General features: G+C 37.5%; 1 pseudogene; it reads right to left on the reverse strand.

Moving 5' to 3' along the window:
• Positions 1-1,005: 1,005 nt before the first annotated feature.
• LOC149265553 (putative pre-mRNA-splicing factor ATP-dependent RNA helicase DEAH5 pseudogene) lies at positions 1,006-24,022 on the reverse strand (annotated as a pseudogene).
• Positions 24,023-25,740: the final 1,718 nt, after the last annotated feature.

Raw genomic sequence — 25,740 nt, forward strand, 5'->3', positions numbered from 1 at the left:
AGTTATAATCAGCATTCCATGTAGTGGTCTTTTATATACCTGTTGACGTATTTTCCAAGAGAGTTAAATTGTTTTAGGAAGGGTGTACACTCATAGGGGGCTTAATACTCCCATTTTTTACCTCATCCAAAGATAGATGTAAATTTAATAGGGATCATGAAGGAGAAGTAAAATCACTTGCCTTCTTTAGATATATTTAAGGAATGATTGGGTAGCACCATTCTCAAGACTTTCCAGAGATATACAACCAGAGACATCAAGCCACAATATAGTGGGGATATATTCCATTGGGATAAAAAAAAAAAAAATTCCCATTCTATGCATAAGGTTGTTATTCTCATTGTTAGCTCCGACCTACTCCATAACTGTTTTCATGCCTTGATGGGTTGATTGTTAACGAGATCAAGTTTCAGACTTCTTCTCAGTAAGGAATACACTTACTTTTTCCCTTGGGGACTTTGAGCAGACGGTTCCAACAGAATGAGGCCTTTATGCCAATTCCTTGAGGATTGTGTCCTTGAAGCCTAGGGGATGACTTGTGTATTTTAATGATGAACAAGTATTTGTATACCTGTTTGGGGGCACATTTTGGTTTTTTATTTGGTGCCTAGTTAAAAAAAATATATATATATTTATTCGGTGATTCAATTTCATTTAATTATCTCGTATAGATTTATCAAAATGGAACCATCTATTAATCTTTGGAGACAAAAAATTTTGATACATGCACATAGCGAGGAATCTTTCTTGGGGGCTAAATTGAAGGTGTTTACAAAGAATGGAAACTTCAAGGAATATGTGGAGGTGGCCATCAAGGAAAATCTAGTGATAACTTGCATGGAAAGGAAAACCCAAAATGTCACGAAAATAAATATCTCAAAGCACAATTGAAGCTTGGCATAAGTGAGAAACTGAGATTTGTATGCAGGGCGGTACCCTTCAAGCATACCGTGGGAAGAAATCTTTGGATATTTTGCAAGAGTCGAAAGAAAAAAAACAAAAGGACTATATTAAAATTTCAACAGGCATTGAATAAAAAATAATTCCAAGAAGCTTGTAAACACACCTCTCCATAATTATTAGCAATTGCTTTCTCACATCTTGGGCTCTCCTTAAAGAGCAGGACTGCACAAAATTTTCAAAACGACAGGGAACTGAGAATTTTTTTTTCCTTCTAGGCCTCATACATGGCTAATAATCTTAAGTGGTTCCCTTCTGGTTGGAAAAAAAAATTCCCTTTTTTGGTCAGCCTGAGCTTGCTTCTCTTGAGGCCTGTAGAAATTTGTCTGTGCCTGAAGCATTTCTATTATGATCAAGATCTCATTGCTACAACAAAGATCAGCACTGGAAAGGAGCATCTTTGAAAAATGAGTTTCTAGTGGAAATTCATCCATTTTCCTCCCCAATTTGGTTAGAATACCATCCTCATCGAAAGCTCCTAAATTGTACAGTTGTTCCATTGCAGATATGAGTGCTTTAGGAGGAGGGGGATCCATAAAATCAAAGGAGAGGAGGTCATTGAGTCCCATGGCTTTCATGTTGAGTGTCGTGAGTCCAAGATTAATCCTCTATATTTCTGGCACAGTGGTGGGTATCATCTCATTGTGATATGAATTTTTTCTGTATAGACGATATCAATTACCAGGACTTGTACGACTAGCATGTATAGCATGTTGCTTATCCGATTCTTGAGAAATTGGTGTAATGACCAGTGAATCTAGACCAAGTTTTAGATTGTACACATTCCTCTTAGAAAATCCAAGATCAACAACTCAGTAGATTCCATCAATGGTCAAGGAAGCTTCTACAATATTGGTGGCCACAACCACTTTTCTTTTACTTGGAGGACCAGGCTAAAAAATTCTTAACTACATCTCACTAGGAAGAGCATTGTATACGAGAAAGATATTGATTGTAGGAAAATTCTTTCCATGTTCTTTCATTTTCTCATAAAGAATCTAATATGCAGTATCAATTTCCTCATGTCCCATTAAGAAAAGAAGAATATCACCTTTTGGTTCTATCAAGTGAATCTGCATGACCGTGATCAATGAAACATCCAAATAGTCACTCTCCGACTACTTGGTATACATTATCTCTATGAGATAATTCCACCTTAGGTTAGTGAATATATTTCAGTTGAAGAAATATCCTGAGAATTTCTCTGCATCTAGAGTGGCACAGGTGACAATTAATTGAAGATCAGGCCTAGGTCTAACCAAATCCTTCATGAGCCCAAACAACACATATGTGTGAATTTTCCTCAGGTGGGGCTCAACAAGCATGACTACCGAATACTGAGATAGTTATTAATCAACTAAGATCTATCTAAGAAGTATACTAGTGGTCATGTACTTAATCACAGTCTCTTGCCTAGTGTAATCCTTGAAATGAATGGCATACCCAACCTCCTCCCCTAAACGACATCCAAGTTCCTCTGCTACTCTTTTTGCTACAAACATAGCTTCCACTCTATGAGGTTGGGTAAAATCGATCTTACCTATAGTAGTGTAGCATGCCTCTACCAAATATTGGGTCACTTGAGTGGTCTTTCTGGAGCTAGTCTCTCCGATGACAACTAGAACTTGGTTTTCATTCACTGCCTAGATAAATTGCTTCTTCAACTTGTAGATGGGAAGGCTCTGCCTCTATTCCTAAATCAAGATACTTGACTGTTGTTTGAATGTTGGTTCTTTACCAAAAGCATCCTTCTTCCACTCAGGAATATCATAAGAAGAAAGCCCTGCCCCTCTCAACTCTTGTGCAAGATGCCTCTCACCTGTCTCTAACATTGGATCCTCCCACGGTTGATTCAAATCATTGGGAATGGAATCCAACATGGTCCTCTGCTACTATTCTTGAAGCTCGCATAGCTTATTCGCAAGCACTAACTTTTTCATCACTTCTCTCTATAGTGAACCATCAGGATTCTTCACAATATTCATAGGTGAAACAATGATCGAGTAATGAGTCTGCCCATACAGGAAAGTAGGCTCATCCTCATTCAACTCTATCTCGAGCTTCTCCTCAATAGTACTCTCATCTTGTTGAAGCATTCCATCACCATATTCATCATACATAGGATATTCCCTCACATCCAAGACCCCAGATGCAACCAGTTGCTTTGCTTCCTACTTCTCGGGAGAGCTCATTCTCTTCAGGGGCCTCCAGGAAGGCATGTTTTCCTCCTCATCTAAAATGGTGACACCTGAAAGTCTAGTCCTCTTTGTGGGGAGTTGGTTGGAACTGAGAGGATTGGCCCTCAGAGCATCATCATCGGTGCTTTTCTTCATTGGCAACAGGTCCTCACCAGTTTTATGATCAACATCCCTCAAGGAAAGGCTCATTTTATGTCTTGATATACAAATGACTTTGACCCAAACCTCTTGATCTCTCTTAATGGCTTCCTTTACACTAACCAACCTCCTGCTTGCAAACTATCAAATATGGACCAAACCATATTTCCCTCGAAAATCATTCAACGGAACAAAGCACCCTCTAGCCATTACCTTGGAAACCCTAACCTGATAAACCCCAAATAACTCGAGCTCCTTATTGTAGATGTTCTTCTCCTTATTTAAGTTTGGTCTAAAAAATGGCTAGCTTGAGAACTTTGGTAAGGGAACATTGTGAAGGAACTGATGTATCCCCATGTTGAAAAAAATAAGACTTTCACCATGTTGAAGAAGGCCCTCGACCTTAAAGTTGATAAAACTAGTCAAGAAGAAAGAATTTTTTGTCCTCCATTTGAAAGTGAAGAAGAAGTAATTGAAGAAAAAATTTCAAGTTCAATGGAAGGTCAAGAAGAAAGCATTTTTGGTCCTCCATTTGAGAGTGATAAAGAAACAATTGAAGAAAAATTTTCAAATCCAATGCAAGGTCAAATTTTGATTCTAGGCATAGAACTTGAAATATTATTAGGAAAGGTAGATGTTTCACAACCTATGTCCATGTCCAGCCCCAATAGAAGCCCTCTTTTGTTCGAGGAGTAGACTTGAGCTTCAGTTTTCATAAAGGAAAACTGAAATTTTGGTACAGATTTGAGAATTTATGATAACAATTTGTCGCATGATGGTTTTGGTACAAATTTGGGAATTTCTGATAAGAATTTGTCACATGATGATTTTGTCCCCTCTGAAAATAGATTTTTGTCTCGAAATTGTAACGAATGAAAGGTGAAACCTCCATGAGTAAACTTGAGCCTATTCAAGATGCATTATACATTAACACAACAAAAAATTCATCCCTAGTCATGGATATGAAAACAAACTGATTATTTCAATATTTTTAAGTGGGGGTAAAAGCTGATGCATGCCATAAGGTGGAAAAAAACTTTTTCTTATTGCACAAATTTTTCAAATCATGAAATCAACAATTTCCCACACATGAATTATCCTATGCCTTCTACTTTGATGATATGTTGGTCTTTTACACTGAGTGTGATAGTGAAAAAAACATTGATTTCATTATAGTCATGTTCAGTGTACCAGTGAAATATAGAGAAAAAACTTTGAGGTAGATATACATCTTGAGAACGAAATAGGTCTCTTTGAGGCAATCGATGAATATGTTGGCTTGGTGAATGAAGAATAGAATGGTGACAAATAAAACTTCTATTTGATGACATTTATTTATAAGGAACAAGAAAAATAATGCTTCCCTAATGGCATACATTTTTAGGACATGATCTACACTATGTGTCCCTACACTTGGTCCACATAAGAGAGAGAGGATGACCTCCTGAAAAAATGAGGGAATCTAGTGTGAAGGCCCTCGAGAAGATATTAACCAGGAAGATGGTGTCAAAATTAGATCTAGAAGGGCATATAAATAAAATGCAGATGGACCCACAAGCCAACCCAATGACCATACTCCTTCACTTGGTGACAATTGAATGAGATCTCAGGGATACAGAAGATGGACAAATCGATCATGTAACAACCCAATCAATAGGCATAGTGAAACAAAGGTCTCCTCTTATTTATCCAATGACACTTTCTAGCTTTCAAACATAAAAATGTGTGAAACTTGATGTTATCAGGGTTCAAAACTCTTGCGGTTATATGATTAAAAATATAAAGGGCATAAAAAATAGGGCACAGACACAGAATCAAACCCTGAGCATGGTATCACCCTTAGAAAATAGGTTTGATATTTGAAGCACTTGATAGACATGCTACTTTGAAGAGAACATTTTTACGATGAAGTACCATAAGGTGGCCATTGTCAAAACCCAAAACAGTATCTACCCAAGGCCACCCTGTTGTTGTTGTTTCCTGCCTGTTGGTGCAACAACTTGCTTGCCTCTTGTAGATAATCCCATGATTCTTAATAAGCTTAACAAATACCACTGCTTTCAGAATGCTCAGACTGACTCACAAATTGAAATTGCTACAAACCCTGAAAAAAATCATGGGGTTTTAGTCCAAAAGAGGAAAGATGAACTTAGAAGGAAGCATGGAAGTGTTGTTCAAATTCAAGTCTAAAGTTAAGATGGATATTTTGTACTTTCCATATGTCACAAAATCTCGCTACTTGGAAATATCACTCAAATTTAATGTGCTTGGAGGGATTATATTTTCCCTAATTTAATAATAATAGGATGCATTTATGTTGTCATTAAAATTAAAATGGTGTAAAAGAATTTTTATCTATTAACAATAGTCTTGGTGTAAAGTTTTATTTATTTATTTTGAAACATGTAATCTTACAATTTGATTTCCATTTTCAATTTAATTTTAATAAAAAATAAATCCCATGCAAATTGATTAATTTGTATTTTTTCAATAATGGGAAACCCTATTATAACTCAGTTTTCAAACTAGAAGTGAGGACATCCATCTCCAGCTTCTATCTACGAATGCATCCTAACTCACCACTATTATTCAAGGAAAACCACATCACCTGGAATGACCCGTTGGTGGTTTGTAAAGGGGCAGGCTTTCATGCTTACCAGATGCCTCTGTGTCTTCACCCATTAACATGTTTCCTTATGTTCAACAAAGATGAGCTCTTAGCCAAGAAGAAGTAGTTTTAGGGCATACTCCAGGCCTAATCAATTAATTTATATTTCAAAGAATATATTAAAATTAATAGTTGATTTTTTTTATTTATCAAATTCTATATTAATACGAGTTGTCTTTAGTGCAAGATTGGCTAGCCTTACATTGATGAAAACAACCCCTAATTCTCTTGCTATTTCCTTTTCAAGTAATGTTTTCCTAGTTCCAGAAGGGCCATACACCAAAACACCAGAGGACTGAGGAACTTGCACTACCCAAACAAATTAGGCCTCTGTAATGGAAGAATAACCAACTCATAAAGTTCCTATTTAACCTATTCTAACCCTCCAATTGAGTCAAAGGTTACATCAATATCATCTATATTTATAACATAACAAGCTATCACAACATGTAAGAGAAAGGAATCACAATCCAAAAAACACAGTGCACAATTAAAATGACTAACATAAATGACTAATTTGTATTATTGTAGTACTTTTTAAGTAGTCATATTTTTGTTCCTAAACTAAATTAGTCATTCACGTTAGTCATTTTTAGTTGCATTACTTATTATCTAGTTGTATATTTTAACCTGAGACTAAATTAGTCTTTTATTTTAGTTGTTTTTAGTTGGGTCACTTAAGATTGTTCATTTTTGGTAGTGTTTCACTTGGAAAAGTTGTGGTGACTAATGTTTTTAGTCACCTAGCCACTAATTTCAACATTTTCTACTAGTGTCAGAAAATTCTTGAATTAAATTTTATTTTGTTGACTACTCAAGGTTGTTTAAGGAACTCTGTCCCTAATGTAGCTTAACTAATCTCAATGACCTTATCGTCTTTAGGGCAAAGAGGCAAAAAATGATGCCTCTCATTTTTCTTCTCTGCTAAGTTTCTAATGAGTCAAAATTTTAAGTTGCAAAAATTCTTGTGAAGCATCCCCTATCATTTAGGTTTCATTTTGGTTGGTTTCACTACCTCTTTCTTCATTTTCATTGTCTACTAAAATATTTCCAGGTGTTTCAACAATTTCTTCACTTCCTAAGGGAATTTCTTTCTCACCCCTAGGGTTTCCTAAAAATCCATCCCAACTCTGTTGTATTTGATTCAAAATCCTCACAACTAGAAATTTAATGAGCTCATGATGGCTAACAACTAAAAATTGATCTTTAGACCTTAATCTACCAGAAGTTTCATGTAAACTTGAATGCATAAAATAAGGAAGGTTTGAGACTACTTTTGTCTTCAATATTCCATTAATTTAAGATGATGACCCTGCACTACATCATACATTTCATCACAAGTAATGTATCACTGAATAATGCATACTAACTATTTCCAAAGTTCTAGAAGTGAATTGGGGTTATACCCTTTCCATTTCTTGACTAGTTCTTCCCCTTGGTTTGAAAATAAAAGGGCCACATTTTGTAGCAATGTATGTACTCATACAATTTCTTCCCTTCTGACGGGAGGTATGTTATCTATGTTATTATTTCCTCATTTATCTTTATATGCACGTTATTTACCATTGTTACCCCTACATTCAAATTTTGCATGAATTTGAGTGAAGCTTCATTGTTGAATCCTGCAATCGTCTAAAATAATCCAGCCATCCTATTTGATTCAAAATACTACATGTTTCCTCCATGGCTTGCAATTGGGTTAGTTCACAGCATACTGAATGGCCTTGCATCATTAGTCATTCAACAAGGAACAGTTTGCAAATGGAAATGGTGGAGCTCATATGATAATATGGTAATAATACTACACAAAATATGGAAATTGAGTGAACATAACATGAAACAACGCCTTCTTTCCCCCTATAAAATTTGAGGGTCAACCGTGGTCATTGATTAATCTTGATGAATTGACAATATCTTTTCATAATTGGAGGATAAATCCATATTGATTCTGCACGGAAAATAGGCATCAAAAATGGTGGCAAAGGATGAGAAATGTCTATAACATGCAAAATAATAATTAGGTCGACCATCAATCATAAGGTGAAAAAAGGACAAAAATCATCACCATAGCCAAAATATAAATTTTGAAAGGAATAAAGTCATGGGAATATGTGTTTTGGAGAATTTGGTATCTACGGATAAATACTAATTCCCTAGATAAGTAACCATATCTAGAACAATAGTTTAAAGTGTTTTTGTCTTTTCCTATAAGTAATAGATAAGGTGAGAAGACAAGAAGACCTACTTGTAGTTCTGATTTCCTCGCATCTCCCTTGTATCGATCCTGTCGCTCCTTCCTATACTTAATAAGATTGAGAAGTACCTTTAAACACAATAGAAACAAAGAATAGATCAAATGAAAAGATCTATTGAATATAACTGAAAGGAATCAGATACAATTCACACATATAAGCACTAGAAAACAATACAAACATATGGGATAAAGGTTCAAACACTTTATTGGATAGAAGAAGGAATTACAACCATTGGTGTCTGATTCAAAGCCATTCCTCCAGCTTGGATCCCATCCACATGACATCAAAAACATGACAAACTTGTGGCATTACAATACTTGCTTCAAAGCCAAATCTCCTTACAATTCAACATAATCCAGCCCCTTGATCACTTAGATGTGTGGTCAATTTATAGGATGATGAAGGAGGTTTTTTCATAAATGGTGGCATTGAATGGCCTTCCATACTTAGAATTAGTTCCATGGAGGAAGGGATGAGAGGATAGGATGCATATTAACTCATTCCTCATCCATTTTCAAGCTCATAGTAGTTGATAAGTGAGGGAACCTTCTAGATGACTCCAAAAGATAAGAGTATTCCCCAAACCCTATCTGAATTTCACTCAATCTCGCCCAGCGAAGGTGAAAGGAAGCCTAAGTGCTCTACAAATCACCCTAGCATGGACTTAACTGCTCTGGGGGACACCCTTACATGGGCCTACCTGTACTGGTCCCTCTAGAGGTTATTTCTGGATGTCTTTATATCATGAAACTATCTCGAAGGGAGGCATTCAAAGGGGTGACTTGTTTAGGGTATGTAGCAACTAAAATTAGGGTTTGATGAGCCCTAAAACACTAATCTGGATGATGGGAGTGATGTGCCCAAATGGATCTGTAACAGTTGTCTCCTAAAACATGAAGTTGAAAAAATGCCAATGTCGAATGAAATTCTTTGCAATGTGATGAGGAGATATCGAAGTGGAAGGTGACCTACACCAATTACAATATATATATATATATATATATATATATATATATATATATATATATATATATATATATATATATATATATATATATATATATATATATATATATATATATATATATATATATATATATATGTATGTATGTATATATATATGTATATCATGTTTTTTGATTTTACATGAATTGCTGAGGGAAGGCATTCCCATGCTCAACTTATAAAATTTCATTACATGTACATAAATATTCGTCTACATATATGCCCCCATGATTGGAATGATTATCAATGTAAAGCCATTGTACATATGATTTAGTACTCCTGAAATCGCAGCTTGGATGGATGAAACTAGATTTGGGGTCTTCTATCTCATTCAGGTGTTCGCTCAAGTACGAGTCTAACCATGTGAGTATGTGATCTGAAGTCGAACATGGGAAGACACCATCTGATTACCAACCAATGATATAAGTTGTTAAAAGATGCAAGAGAAATCACTGATAATGATAATGATCCTCAAGGTACTGCAATACATTCTACATGGTGTGAATGGATGATTTGATGTCGAACACCATACAATGTCTTTCAGTCGAAAGCCATTGATGTCAACCTATCGCCGAAAGTGAGAAACCTGTCATTGATGCATGCAAGCCTCAAGGTATTGGAAGGGTGTTTCTAAGTCAACTTCTTGGATAATATGCCGATGTCGACAAGAAGTGATGCACTGCAGGAGGGCCTTGATGTATCCCACATCAATGACATGAAATGAGTGTAGTGATTTTTGAGATGGAATTTGACTGACAACACAAGGTTCAGGAATGGCGGTCATGAAAATGAAGGTTTATGGTATTGCAAGGGATGAATTTTGACTGAATGACTTCTCTTGAACATGTCAGCGACACTAAAAGTAATTGGTAGAATTGACCCAAAACAAAGTGATGGATGGTATGATAGACCAATGGTGTGATAACCATCAAGTTAATAACCCAACCCAGATAGTCACGGTGATGGAGTGAAACTGTCATGTTCAAGAGCGACCTACTACCATAAAGTGGTTTTTCCCTTTTTCCCATTTTCCCCAGTCATTGATCACCAATACCTCTTTATTTTTATCATGCTTGAGGAGGATAACATATGCTTGTTGTATAATTCCACCCTTCGAGTGAATCCATCATTATTTGATGTTTTAACGAGTCTAGCGAAGGGGAAATTTGGTCTTGTCTAGATGGACAAGTTTGTCACTATTTGATGTTTTAACAAGTTTAACAACAAAGATAACTTCATCCTTTTCATGTTTAGAGAGTTTGAAAGGGGACAAAAAGAAAACTCAACAAGTTCTTTTTCATAAATTAATCTCTCAAGCCCGAAAAAGTGTAAAATAATACAAGAGAGATATTGTTTCCAATCCATTAACAAGCTAGAAAGGACAAGCGCTTGACAATATTTTCATGTTTAGAGAGTCTGAAAAGATCTTAAAGAGGACTCCAAGGGGGTTCCTTTTTCATTTTTAATGGATTTTGAAAAAGAGATAAAAGTGTGCTCTATGGTCAAAGGTACAATTTACAATTGAGCATGTCAAATTCTGTAAGTCAGTTGCAAAACTTGCTCAAAACACCACTGAATGGATTAAAAAATAAATGTTTCATAGGAAAAAATAGGCAAATATTAATGTTTAGTCAATTAATGAACATGAAATAAACATAAAACAAGCTTTTACCATGAAATTTTTACCATTTGGCACTTACTATTCAGTTTTGTGCTCTGAACTAGTTTTTACCTCGAACTTCATCAGCTGATTGCGAGAGATTTTGTGGACCATTTCTCAAGCCGTCTGGACCAAGTAGGATCGAAACCTCTCTTCTTTCTTTTCAGGTCATTCTTTTGTCATTTCATGCCAGTTTTAGGGTATTTTGGGGCCCCTAGGGTTTCATTTATTCGCTCTGGGATCAGTGCAGGCTTTCACATTGAAAACTGCACTGAAGACCACCCAGATAGAAGGCCGCATGCTTTGCAGCGCATTGTCTCTATGCCTAGGCTGGACTGAGGAACACCCAACTAGAATGTTGCATGCTCTGCAGTGCACTATCTCTGTGCCTAGGCTGCGCTGGGCGAGTTTCCCAAGTTTGATTTAGTTGTTTGCTCCAAAATTTGTCCTATTTTTTGCATGGAAAGGATCATAACTAAGCTTATGATTGTGTTTCAAGAATTCATCGAATCAGAATTTTGATTACCTGGTGAGAAAGAGAGCATGAAGAAAAATACATAGTTCCCTAAACAATCTAGGTACAGTTGAGGCCCTTAAAAATTGTGGGTTACTCAAATACTTCAAGTTGTCCAGAATGAGGAAACAAATATAACTACTATAGTTCCTTGTTCATGCATGGGATCCGACAAATCAGAATTTTCACATTAGGGACAAGATAGTCCCTTTAATATTGATGATATTTACTTTCTTACCATACTATCAAGGTGAGATGCCCCCATCTCACTTTCTAGATTTTCCTGTGGAGGTGAATCAGTGAGAGATTATATTAGACAGTTTTGTCATCCAGGTACACAGCCTAGTAAGGATGAGAAAATAAACATCAGGGATGTAGGTGACTTTCCTTTGAGAATGATCCTCTTCACAATCGCAAAATTGGCTGGTAGTGTGACACTACATCTGGTGAACAGATCTTATATGCAGTATGCACTGGAGTGTCTAGAGCCAAAAGTTTTCAACTGGTGCGAGGTTGTGCCTTCTTCACTAAAAGAAAAAATGTGCAAGGTAAAAAGTGGTAATACGAATAATTTTTTCTATGGTTCGATCTTAATCGCTTTTACCTTAGAGAGAATCCCATTGATTCAACCATAGCATCTATCATTGGGTGTAGCTGGTCCTAGAGATCCACATATGCAGAGGTGGGTCGAATTGATGGCTTGACATGCGGGTCAGTCAACAATTATTTTTTCCACTGCATTCTTTAGCTGGCTCAAGCGACAACATCTTGTCATTGAGGAGAATCCATACTCATGGATGGATTTCTAGGGAGATCCAAATTTGATTCTACCAGTTGGAGCACAATTGGGTGCTATGGGTAAATTGTTTGACCAAAATTGGTTTTTGATCTTTCAAGTTTCTACATGTTTTTGTGTTTTTAATGTCTCCAAGACTAAACTAAAATCATTCTTATGCATGAAGATGTGTGTACTGTTTGACCAGCGGGGAACCAACAAGTTGCAGGTGGGCCAGCGTGGAGAAACATTGGGAGAGAAGTTCTCCAGGACTTAGATTTGGTCAAGACCTTAGAAGAGTTGTAATATCACATAGAGGTATTAACCCTTGTTATTATGGATGTCTGGATCAAGGAGTTACCTATGAGGCTACAACACCACAGTATTGGTGTTCATAGCCACTGGGTGAGGCTTTTGCGTATGATAGCACAGGCTGTGGCCTATTACCATGAGCACCACTAGATCTACTTAGGATGTTTTGCATGCATTTTGAGTTTTTTGGGTCAGATGACCGAACGTGTCTTGGACACAAATTTTCTAAAAAAAATTAAAACACCTATCTATTTTACTTTGAGAGTTTTCTATGGTTATATGCAATCTTTTTCAACTGATGATGTGAATTGAAAATATTACTTTTACATGCATTGCAAATGTCTATTTAACACATAATTCGCTAGAGAATCAGTTAATGTGTTAAGATTTCTAGAAATATTTTGATATTGAATGTGTTCAAAATGTCTTTCCAAAATACGAACACTAAGGAACATACAAAAAATTGTTGGATTTAAGACAGTATAAATGTTCATTTTTTGTAGTATAACGAGTTGCGCATCCAGCCTAATGATGATTTCCAAGTGAAATGGCATCAGAGAGTAGTTCAATCAACACGATATACTCAGTGATGTTGTTCATCAATCGACCGATACAAATCCCTTGAAAACTCACTAACTCACCACTTGGAGAGAAAATATCCCATCCTGGAGAAGACAAGTTCTGTGTACTATGACTTGCACCATCAACGTAACGAACAAAAGGTTTTGAAGACTCTGACATCTAAGAGAAATGAAAAGCAGATTACTAACCAGATAAAAACTCTAAAAGATACACACACACACATGCAATGAAAGCATATATACAATGAGTTTTACTACACTTAATCAAGCATAGTAACATTTGAGGTACAGCTCGTTTTGGGGCTGCGACAATGGAATCCCATCATAATCTACTAACTTGTAGGCACCCTTTTCCAGAACACACTTGAAAATATAAGGACCCATCCACATTGGTTCAAATTTCCCTGCTCCAAGTTTATCAGCTTCCCAATCATAAAGCAAGACCAGGTCTTCTTCTGACAAGATACGAGGCTTAACATTTCTATCATATTGTGCCTTGATTCGTTTCTTATGTGCTTCATTAGCCAATGCAACATCACGATAGGTTTCATCTAGATGGATTAATTCCAAGAAATGCACTTCTTCATCAAAAGTGTCGGGTAACAAGTCAATCGTGAGTTTGAGAGATGAAATTTCACATTGTATCAGTAAGATTTCTTCCAAACCATACACCAACTAAAAGGGTGTGAATCCAGTTGCATTTCTCAATGAGGTTCAATATGCCCACAAGGTAGTGTACAGGATTAAGTGCTAGTTTCGCTTATGAACCCCTATCATTCTCTGCAACATCTACTTCAGGACTTTGTTGATGGCCTCAACTTGTCCATTCGCTTGTAGGTAATAAGGGGTAGAACTATCATGTGACATTCCTAACTTAGCAATCAACTCAGCCATCATGTGATTACGAAAATGTGACCCACGATCTGTAACTATGGCTTGTGGTACACCAACCGGGCAACCACATGGTTAGAAAGGAAAAGAGCAGTTATTTTTCCACTGTTGTTCAATGTTGGCATCGCATTAGCCCATTTGGTAAAATAGTCAATGGCAACTATAATATACCCATGCCCCCCAGCCGAGGTGGGGTTACATGTAATGAAATCAATGCCCCCTTTGGCAAATGGTGCAACAACAACAACTGGATGCAATGGTATAGGTGGTAATCTATTTTTGCGGTCATATATCTGGCATGCGTGACAGCTTCTGATAGCAATAATACAATCTTTGAATATAGTTCGCCAGAAGTAACCGGCACAGAGAATTCTCCATGCGGTTGCATATCTAGATAAGTGTCAACCACAGGCATCTGAATGGCAATGATTCAATGCTTTCTCGGCTTCCTCATGCATGAGGCACCTCCATAAAATTGTATCAATACCATGACAGTAAAGAGAATCACCAATGATCATATAATCTCTGGCTTGGTATCGAATACGTCGTTGTTGCGAGCAAGAGGTATTAGGCAGGAAATTTTGGGTCTGGAGATGGATCAGTATATCTCCATACCACGTGTTAGATGACAATATCAGAAATAAAGACTCATCCAAAATCGATGGTTCAGATGTTGAATCATTGGAGGTTGAGGGAAGGTTGCAAAGTAACTCTGCGAAAACTAGAGATTTCTTTGATTTGGACTTGATGAATTCCAGATCAAACTCCTCTAAAATGACTATCCATTTTGAGTATTTTCCCCCTAGCAATTGACGTGAAAAAATGTATGTCATAGGGTTGCAATCTGAAATGATAGGTGTTTTACGTATCAGGATGTAATGGCGAATTATTTGAATAGCTTGCATAGCTACCAAAGATAGTTTCTCGACATAAGAGTACTTACTTTCTGTATCATTGAGATTATGGCTCAAATAATAAATCATATGTTCAATCCCATTTTCCTCTTGGACTAAAACCATGCCAATGGTTGTATCTATAGTGGTGAGATACAAGTAATAGTCATTTTGATAATTTGGAGAATACATTAATGAAGCTCTAATCAAGGTATCTTTAAGAGAATCAATGGAAGCTTGCATAACCTGATCCCAATGGAAGGGTATCTCCTTTTTTAAAAGACGCGTTTAAAGCCTTTAGCCATCTCAGCATAATTAGGAATGAAACTCCTTAGAAAGTTTGTCTTCCCTTGGATTCTTTGTAACTGTAAAAGATTTGAAGGTGGAGGCAAATCAAGAATTGATTGAACCTTTAATGGATCAAGTCAAATCCCCTCTCTAGACACTACAAATCCAAGCAATCGACCAGAACCAACACAAAACACACATTTGTGTGGATTGAGTCGTATCTTGTAGTGTCAGCATCGTAAAAATATTTCTCTCAAATGTTGTGGGTGATCAGTCTGCTTTTGTGAATGAGTTAGTAAATCATAAAGGTAAGGTTGAACAATGTGCTTGATGTCATGGAAGGCATAATTCATTGCCCTTTGAAATGTGGCCCCTGCATTCTTCAAACCGAATGGGAGTTGCCTATATGCGAATGTGCACCATGGACAAATAAAAGTTGTTTTAGATTGGTCCTCTAAGCATATATTAATTTGATTCTAACTAGAAAAACCATCCATAAATGAGAATATTTCACATCCGACACATCCGTCAATAATCTGGTTGATAAAAGGAGTAGGATAATTGTCCTTTGGACATGCCTGATTTACATCCCTATGATCGATGCACACTCAAATTTTCCCTTGTTTCTTCATGATACGAACAATGTTGGAAACCCAGTCAGTAAGAGGTATGGGCTAAATGAAACCAGCTCACAAAATTTTTTCAACCTCTGCTTTAATTGCAGTGGCTTTCTTTGGATGAACAGGTCAAAGCCACCGTCGAATTGGCTTGACATCAAGGTACATTTTGATTTCATGTTCAACAATACTAGAGTCAATGCCTGGCATCTCCTTGTAAGACGATGCAAATATATCTCTAAATTCACGAAATGGAGTACGATAACTATCAAGTTTAGATAGAGAACAAGATTTGCTGACATGAATGTTCTCTACAACATTAGGCTTAGTCAAAATATTAAAAGAAATCATTTCTTCAATATTTGACAGGTTTCGCTCAAATTCTACTGTGTCTATGAAAACTAAATTCTAAAGAAAATCAACAATTGGAGGGTGGTTTAGTTCATTTGAATAATCTTTGATGTCATCTGGAAGATGGGAACGATGATGATAATCTTCCCAAGGTTCTTCTCCTATCATCATTGATTGGACGATTCCTTCATCCATAGAATGTATACATGAGAAAGGATCCAAAGAAGTACCATATTCTAATGAACGGTCGACCCATACAATTGGTGAATGCAGATTTGGGTTTTACACTCAATCCCAAAAAATTGATTGTTATGCTAGTTCAATGGGGCTTAGTGGCATTACCTGAATATTACTATCAACCTCAAAATTGTTAGTAATCGTCCTTAAATCAGATGAGGTGGAGGAAATCATGTTGCAAGTCTCTACTCTTGACACTTCCACCAAATTAGATGGTGATGGTAGTGTAAAAGTACCCATTAGGGAAGGATATTTAAAGAGACCTACTCCAACACTTTGAAGTGATAGCGGGGGTCCATGTACCAACGAAATGCTTCTCATAGCCTGTGAACTATTGGCAAAGAAGGCAAGCGATCGATCACTGTGATTCCACCCTGATGAGGTAATGCAATCGTACGAAAGTACATGGAAACCATAGTAACCATAGCATATACCCATGGCCTTCCAGTAAAATTTTCTAATCGAGGGGTTTGTCAACTACCTCAACTTCAACAATAATTGTTTTTCCCCCTAGTTTGATTTGCAGGTTACTCAAAATCCCACAAGAAGTATATGTTCATCCGTCAAAATCTTTTAACGTAGTTGGTGATTGTGATAATGACGGTGAACCAAGTGTTTTCCAACAGCTCATTGACATAATGCAAGTAGATACCCCCCATCAATAAAAGTTGGGTGAACAATATTATTGAGAGCTTTTACTTGAATTAGGAAAGCTAACTATGCTAGTAACTGTGGTGTATATCCTGCATGATTAAAAACCACAATATTGGAATCCATGGGGCCTATTCCACCAATTGCTGACAATAAAGCCTGCTTCTAGGAGGGACAGTTTTGTAACACCTCAAGTGTCGACATAGCAGAAGGTGATTGAGCAAGATCTTCCACTATGTTATAGTTCTAAGCTACTCAAGCCGGAGGGTTAAATGTCAATTTATGCACAACTCCCTTTGGTGATTTTATTGTAAATTATGGTGTAATAGGTGGTGGAATATTTTCAGATGAAGTCGAAGTCGAAGGATTAGGCTAATCATTGGCCTAATTATTTGATGATGACAATGGATTTCCATAATCTTTATTTCTTGTTGACACCAAAACTTCATTTTCTGGCTTTGTGATGGATAACATGCGTACTTGGGATGTGGAAGCATGGTCTGTCACAACCAAATGTGTCTCCGGGTTTGGAAACAGATCAGTCAACACTGTAGATGTGTTAGAAGTCTTTAAAAGTTTAGAGATATCTGAGCGGTGTGGAGAATCTCTTGTAAAATTCTCGTCATTACAGATTAGACATGGATAATGAGGTTTCCTTGCTGGAGTAGAGGAATCAAATGATTTTTCTTGAGGGGAATTATCTTGTTTCTTCTTGTTTTTCCCCTTTTTCTTGTCTCCTAGTTGCTTTTGATTTTTTCCTTTGTCAGATAACACAACATTAACTTTGGAAGCAAGAGTTTTTTCTAATGCATTGGTATTTTGATTAGTAATGGCAAGAGTTTGACCAGATGGTCTCCCTACTGTTTGCATGCTCAAAGAACCAATCACACCAACGTCAACATGAGAGTCCTTACTCGATTGTGGAGGAGGAGGAATAGTGAAAGCTGGTCGGGGTGCATTGGGAATTTTTTCGTAGAGCATGCCAGATTGTGTGTAAATCAAATCCAAGTATTGGGAACGAGCAATTACTTTCTCTTCTATGACAACCCTACCTTTTTCCACATCCTTGGTGATTGATGGCAACAAGTATTTTATGAACCACTCAGCCAAAAGCTGATTAGGAACATATGTCTTAACAATTCGACGATGACGCCGCCACTCATGAATATGATCTGATATATGCGTAGCAGTAGTCTGTTTAAGGTTGGTTAGGAGTTTCGTTCTAGTCTTGTATCTGATAGGTAACTAGAAGTGGGTCAGAGATGTGGTGGCTAAAGTCATAAATTTGTCCAAAGAAGCTCTTGGTAACTCAATGTACCATTTAGCAGCCAGACCAGTAAGTGTTCTTTGGAAAAGACGAAGTCTAACCAAATCATCATTTGAGTTTGATGAACACCATAAATGAAAGATCATGACATGATTTGATGGGTCTTCTCCGGGATTTTCATTGAATTTCAAAATGTTAGAAGGTAACTTATGCGGAATCACCGACCACCAAGGTGTATATAAGATTGGATCATTAGTGAGCCGATTTAAATCTAGTAATTCTAAAGTTGCTAAAAATGGCAACTGTCAATTTAGGTCAGATTGAGCATACCCAGGATATGATGGAATTGCCTGAGCAATAGGTCTTTGCATACCAACATAGGGAATCTACATTTGGTAACCTTGATAAGGTTATTGTTGAACAAATTCGGCATAAGGTGTTTGTTGATAACCAGGTTGAATTTGCAGTTGTCCATAACCTGTAAAGCCTTTTTGACTAGGACCTTGGTAAGCTTAATACTGTCCAAACCCAGGTTGAGCATGTTGGGCAAGAGAAAATTGGGGTTGGAATTGTTGGAATTGAGGTTGTTAAAATTGTGGTTGCCATGGTTGTTGAATCAACTATTGTTGTTGGTACAATTGTTGTTGATTTAATGGTTGTTGTTGCCCACCAATGAAAGGTTCACCAGGTTGTGAATAAATTATACTAGTGTAATCTTGGGTCAATCCAAATAAGGGTATACTAACCTAAGGTTGTTGTTGAACCCCATACACAAGTGGTTGTTGTACAACAACCTGAGAAGCTTGAGCTTCTTAACCCAAAACTTATGGTTGTGAGGTAGAAGGACCAGATTGTACGGATTGAGATACAACAATTTGAACTTGTGACTATGGCATAGTAGTAACAACAAGTGTAGTACGAATAGATGACACAGTTTGCATTAGTTGTGTTGGATACATAAGCCTTAGTTGAACTAGAATTGTTGGTTTCCATTGACAAACTCGAATTTCAGGTTGACTTGAATACTACAGGATATTACCATTTGATTGTCCTCTGGGATAGAGTGGATAAGGTTAATAAGCATATTTCTCTCCATATGGTGGCAATCCAGTATTCAATGGATACATAGGTCTTTGTTGACCAGATTGCCCAACTTGATATTGATATGCAGGATCAAACTGTTGAGTTCCCGTTAAATAAGAACTAGGTATAATTTTGGTTGAGGACATGGGTGATGACCATGGTGTAGAAGAAACCCCTGAGTGGGTTCCAGATAAAGATTGGTAACCAACCAGGATGGACGATTCACCATATAAGTGTGACTTAGGTGTGGTAGAAAACATCAAAGAAGTTGCAACAGAAGATTCTGCAGCAGCTGCATCAGATGATACAGTCTAGGATGTTGAGGATTGTTCAACCATAGTTAACTGACACAAAAGTTGTCTTAAAGAAACGACAGGTACTTGAAAATAAGCAGGATCAAATGGAGTTGTAAAATGAGGAGTATGAGGGTAAATATGAAGGCCATTTCCAAAGTGGAATGGGGTTAGAGGTGTAGAATCTTCTTCCAATTCTTCCTCGACAGCAATTAAACCAGGTGGAAGAACTTCACCATATGGTCCGTAAAATATTTCTGGTGTTGATAAAGTGGAAGTTTCAGTAGTTACTGACGTCTGAGGGGTAACTGTTTGATCATCTTCTAGTAAAGTAACAACTTCTGAATGTTGAAACTCGAAGTCTAGATGTTCGGGTAAAATAACAACAGTTTCAGAAAGAGGTTCTTGAACAACTTCAAGTTTAGATGTAACTTCTGTTTGAACTGTGATAGGTTCTGGATTAACTTCTGGTTGAACTGATTCACGTTCATAAGTGATTTATTGTTGAGAAACTTCAAGTTGAGGATCAACTTGTTATTGAAGAACTTCGGTTATTGTTTCACTAGGATCAGTGCTAATGTCCTCAGCTAATTGTGAAACTTCTTCTTCGAGAATGGATGTACCAAAAATGGTTGGAGTAACTAGGGTCTCAGTACTTACCAGAATAGATGATTTAGGTAATTTAGATGAATAACTAGGAGGTCTTCATGTACTTGACTCAGTTAAGTGAGACCACTTTGACCGAATAGGTGTAGCTTCAGGTGGCAAAGGCAGTTTACTCGCTGTTCTCCATGAACGACGGGGTAAGGGTTGATGTTCCTCCACGATTGTTGATTAATTTTATTATCAAAAAATGAAATAAACAAAAATGGGTAAGCTATGCAAAAGGTTTACCAAGCAACTGTGAACTGCAGAATACCTCCTGGCGAACTAAGAAGTATGGGCAGGCAATCTCCCTGAATGTTGTGTTCAGTGTATCATAGGGTACAAGGTGGCCGACTCAGTTACCTAAGGATGGATAGCAACCTAGTGTTGTCCTCCCATATATACTCGAAGGTACATGGAGGCCCAATTCGTATAAGCACTATCTAATGCAAAATCGCACAGTGTGAGCATTCCCATATACTTTACATACTGTATCACCGCCCTATATAACTGAAGATACGTGGAATGAGGTATTACACTCGGGATGTATTGTAGACAAGTTAGCGACAACTGCTTTGTTTTATGATGATGGAACACGTCTCTAGCCTAGAACCACTAAATGTTTTCGTTAATGAAAATGCTCCATTAGGTAAATTGATGTTAATTTTAAGTTGATCTTGCCTTGGAATTTTCCTTTCAAGTTCACCACATCATGTATTCTGAAATTCCTAGGAATGCAACTACCATGATACACATTCTTTCCATTCAATTTAATGATGAAAATCTTAGCTACATAGGGATAGAGCAATAAGATTTCTTTCGATCAAAGAGCAAAGAGCACAATCTAATCCAATTTCCCTACACTATTCCTATGAGCACACACAAACCTTTTCAATGCAACATGCATGTATTTCTTTCCGATTTCCTTAATGTGAATATGAACAAAAATAAATATTCACATACAATAAATCAATCTTTCATAAGAACGAAGACTTTTACGACAGTTCTGATTCGAAGGAAAAGAAGACTTTACGACACTTTCTTTCGAACGAAGATTAATCAACTATATTCTAACTTTGACTATGGATTGATAATGACAAAGAAAACATTAAGGAAACATTAATAAATCAAATCAAAGTAGGGCTAGACAAGGAGATAGAAACTTGTTCTCTGAGACATAACATTCATTTATCAATCAACAAACAAACAAATAGAGAAATGTTGGCAAAAACACATTCCAAAGTGATGAAAAGAGATCTTGGGTATCGGCCAAAATCCCCTTTCTTATAAATATCCCAAACCTTGGACCTGTGGTTAAGATCCACAAAGCCCTATCGGAAGCATTCTAGGCTTTAAGCCTTTTTAAAACCATGGACTTACATTAAAATCTTCCCCAACATAACTATCGGAAGCCACCCCATCCGCTTTATTAATTATTGGAGCTTTAAAGCCCCGCGGCCACACATATTTTAATACATGGGAAAACATTATAAAACCCCGCTTCGGTCCATACATACGGACTTCAATTATTATATGCCCGCCTCTATAAATATCGGTGGTTCCGCCTATCGACCATCGCAACAATTCCTTAACTCCAATCTCCGACACGATGTGGACCCTATAGCCCTTTATGCTCCTTCCTATATTGGTTTCGGATCCGTAATATCGGCGGGTTGTGATCGTGGTACATGTACGGGTTCAACGGACCCGATGCCTCCCTTACGCTGTGCTCTATAATATTTCGAATCCCACTGTTGGAACATACAATTCTGAAGGCCTTGTGGACCCGACGCCCTTTAAGTTGCTCCTTAATACGATTTTGGGTCCGGAAGATCGGCGATTTCGTTAAGCGCTGCTGCGGCCGCTCCGAAGTGATACAAGGTATTTGCAGACCCGATGGTCCTTATACTTGGCTTTATAATAATTTCGGCTCCGGTATATTAGAGCTTTTGCTTCACAATGCTAAAGGCCCCTTTCGGACCCAACACCCGTTTATGTGGCACTTTATAATACTTTGGCTCCGGAATATCGGAGCTCACACACCCCACTGTTTTAAAGGCCCTCTCCGATGCGATATTGGGTTCGGACCCAATATCGTATGAGTCCAATTTAATAATGTTTCAAATTTGGAACAGTGTTCCGCCAAGGAATTATGGTGAATTCTCTATGCAAACAGAGATATTCATTGAACTTGTAAAATAACTTAAGGAGCCTTCATACGCCGCGATAAAAAGGAAATGATCACAAAGCTTCAATTACACATCACACAGGAAATCAAAGTGGATTCAACACTTTCAATACATAGTAAAATAAGTTGGCTGCTACATGCATATATATTAACAAAAACCATTAATTCTGATACACAGATGGAAAAGATTTCAAGAACAATGCTTCCGATCAGTCCTCCTCTCTCTCTAATCACAGGCACGCATTACCCATGTTCTGACATAGTCAAGAAACTCTGCTTATATTAATATGAAGGCATGAGTTTACATTGAGAGACTTCGGTCTCATACATACACACACACACACGCCAGATCTTTCTCTCTGATGGCCTCTCTTCCTCACAAACCAGATTCTCAATACTAGTGGCCTCTCCTCTCACAGGCCCGATTATCAACTCTAGTGGCCTCCACTTTTTCCCGTAGGCTTACATACATATATATAAAAACATTGAATCGGATCCTTGAACCCTAAAGCTTCTACATTCATGCATCCATGAAAAAAGCCTCTTGAGGCTTTATTCTATCTTTTTTCTGTTTTAAAACAAAGAAAACCTCCTTATCCACATCTATTTCATTTATGCCTAAAAGCTCTCCCTTAGTCCTAGAATCATGGGACTACTCATGTTCTTATTTATTTATTTGAGAGCATCTAATTTAAATCACACTTAAATACTACTTAGGAAACTAATTCCTAAAATGCATGACCCCCCTATGTCTATTATTTACAATGATTTCCCTTAGGCTGAATGCTCCTGCATCAGACTCCCAAGGTAGAAAAAATTCATGATCTCCTGATCATGTGTCTTCTGGTCTTGATCTTCCTGGATCCCACACTTTGTTCTGCAGCTGTCCAAATGCTTTATTCCTTTGTTGCCGCTGCACTTCTGCTGTCCTTTGCTCCATTTTCTTCTTCCTGTCAATCAGGTTCAACTTCTGATTGATCTTGCTTGCTGCTATTTCTATTTTCCTCCATTTGGATTGTTGCATCATCAGCTGCCATATTTCTTCAATTTCTATGTCCAGCCTTTCTTCTGTATGGAAATTTCTTTGCCTGCTGCTGCTGCCTCCAAATTCTATTATTTCAACTGTTGTAGCTTCTTTTGCTGTAACTGTTGTTACTGCTCTTCTTGTGGCCAACATTGATGTTACTGCTATCAATGTTGCCTCAACTGTCACTATAGATGTTGTTGCCTCCCAAACTTCCTGTCCCTCTGCAACATTCTTTGGCTCATCACCTGCAAATTCTTCCTCAGGTTCAATTGCCTTCAGCAAACATTTTAGCCATTTCTTTTCAAGCATTTCATCAACATGCTGTAAATTTGTTCCAGCATAACCTCCATCTTCCTCTTTGACAATCTTCAGTAATTGTCCATCATCATCTTGATTGATTATGGCAATCAAATCAAGTTCTTTAACCACTCTAGCTTCATCCTGCACTACTCTAGTAGCTTCAAAATTTTGTCCTCCAATCTTCTTTTGGCTATACAGAAAATCCAACTCTCTTTTGTCACCCATGGTAACAAGCCTCTACTTATGAGACATGATTGTCTCATCTTCTTTCTGCAACTGTTCTCCTCCTTCCAAGACAATTCCAAATGATGGACTGTCTTCTTTCTTACCTGTAAACACAATCAAATTGTCAGCATCAAAATCACAAGACCCACTGGTCTCACTTGTCGATTCAGTCACCAAGTTTTCTCTCTGCAGCTCCAAGTCTTTTTCAGGACTCAGAAAATCTTCACTGGCTCTCTCCTCAGCTTTCTCTGGCAACACTTCAGTATGCTGCTCTGAGTTCTTTTCCGACTCCTCTATCAGCACATCAGTATGCTGATTTTCCTTCACCATGAGACTATTAGCTAGTCTCGCCTTCTTACCATCTTCTACTTTATGACTGTCATTCATAAAAACTCTCTTCCCTTGCTTCTTCAGCAAATTAACCTGCACATAAGTCCTCTGTCTCTCCAACTCTCTTCTCTGGAGATCTAGTTTCCTATACAATTTAACAACTTCATTAGGAGTAGAACTTGGAAACTTCACATGATTTTCCATACCTTCCCTAGTGCTTGACCCATCATCAGCTGGTCCTTCTCTTTCTACATCAACATCCTGATTAGACTCCTTTGTCTTCATCTCCTTCTGAGATCTTGCTAACTCATCATCGATCTGAACAGCCTTCAGATTCAACTCTTCTTGAACAAACTCTAAAGCTTGTTCATCTCCCTGTACTGTACCTGCAAACATGCACAACTCATTAGTTTTTAAATCACAAGACTTTTCAGTCTTGACTGCTTCCTCCATTACTTCCTTCTGAACAAATCTGCATTTGGAATCTTCAAATTCCATCTCTGGCTCAAGAACTCTAAGTTCCTTTTTTAACAAGGCAATCACAATTTGCCTCAACCTCCTCTGCAATTGTCGCCAAATCACTCTCTTTCCTTTCAGTGGAAAGATCCATTTTCTATTTTGATTTTCCTGCTCTTGCAGCCATTCTTCCAGTACCTGCAATTGTACCTTCATTACTGCAATCTCTCTTTCTCGAACTTCTGCAGTCATCTCATCTCTGTGGCATTCCTCTGAACCTCTTCTTTGATCCTCCATGATCATCTTCTCCAGCTGTATATGAGATCTATCTACCTCATGCTCTTCCAGAACAAAATTTTGATTCTGCTGGTCTTTTTCCTTATTCATGACAATATCAGCCAATTGTCTTTCACCTACAAACATACACAAATTGTCAGATTTAAAACTATGTGACTCTTTGGTCTTACTTGAAGTTTCAGTCTTCAAGTCTTCATCTTCACTATCTCCCAGAAATTCTCCTTGTTCTGGTTCACAAATGGATTCTTCCATTTCAACTTCCTTGAGTTTTCCCTTCAACCACTTCACTTCCTTTTGTTGCAGCCTTCTCTGCAACTTATGCCACTTTACTGGCTTCTTACTTAAGACCCAACCTAGTTTTTGGCTTTCCTCAAGCATTCTCCTTAATGCATTGAGTTGTTCTTTTAATTCAGCAACCTCTTTGTCAATTTCCTCTTGACTCATCTTCTTGCCATTTACCTTGGCATCCTCTTTCTTATATCCTCTACTGTGGCTTTTCTCTGAACCTCTGCTATGACTATCAGTAGTCATCTTCTTCTCTTCTTTCTTCATGAGCTCCTTTGCAACAAGCCTCCGCAACAGCTAGTCCTCCTGGCTGCAATCTTACCTCACTAAGCTCTCCTCACTTAGTCTTT

This window comes from Pinus tabuliformis, chromosome 6, assembly GCF_031772625.1.
Source record: "Pinus tabuliformis cultivar Carrire ecotype Pingquan chromosome 6, CPIR1, whole genome shotgun sequence".
NCBI lineage: Eukaryota > Viridiplantae > Streptophyta > Pinopsida > Pinales > Pinaceae > Pinus > Pinus tabuliformis.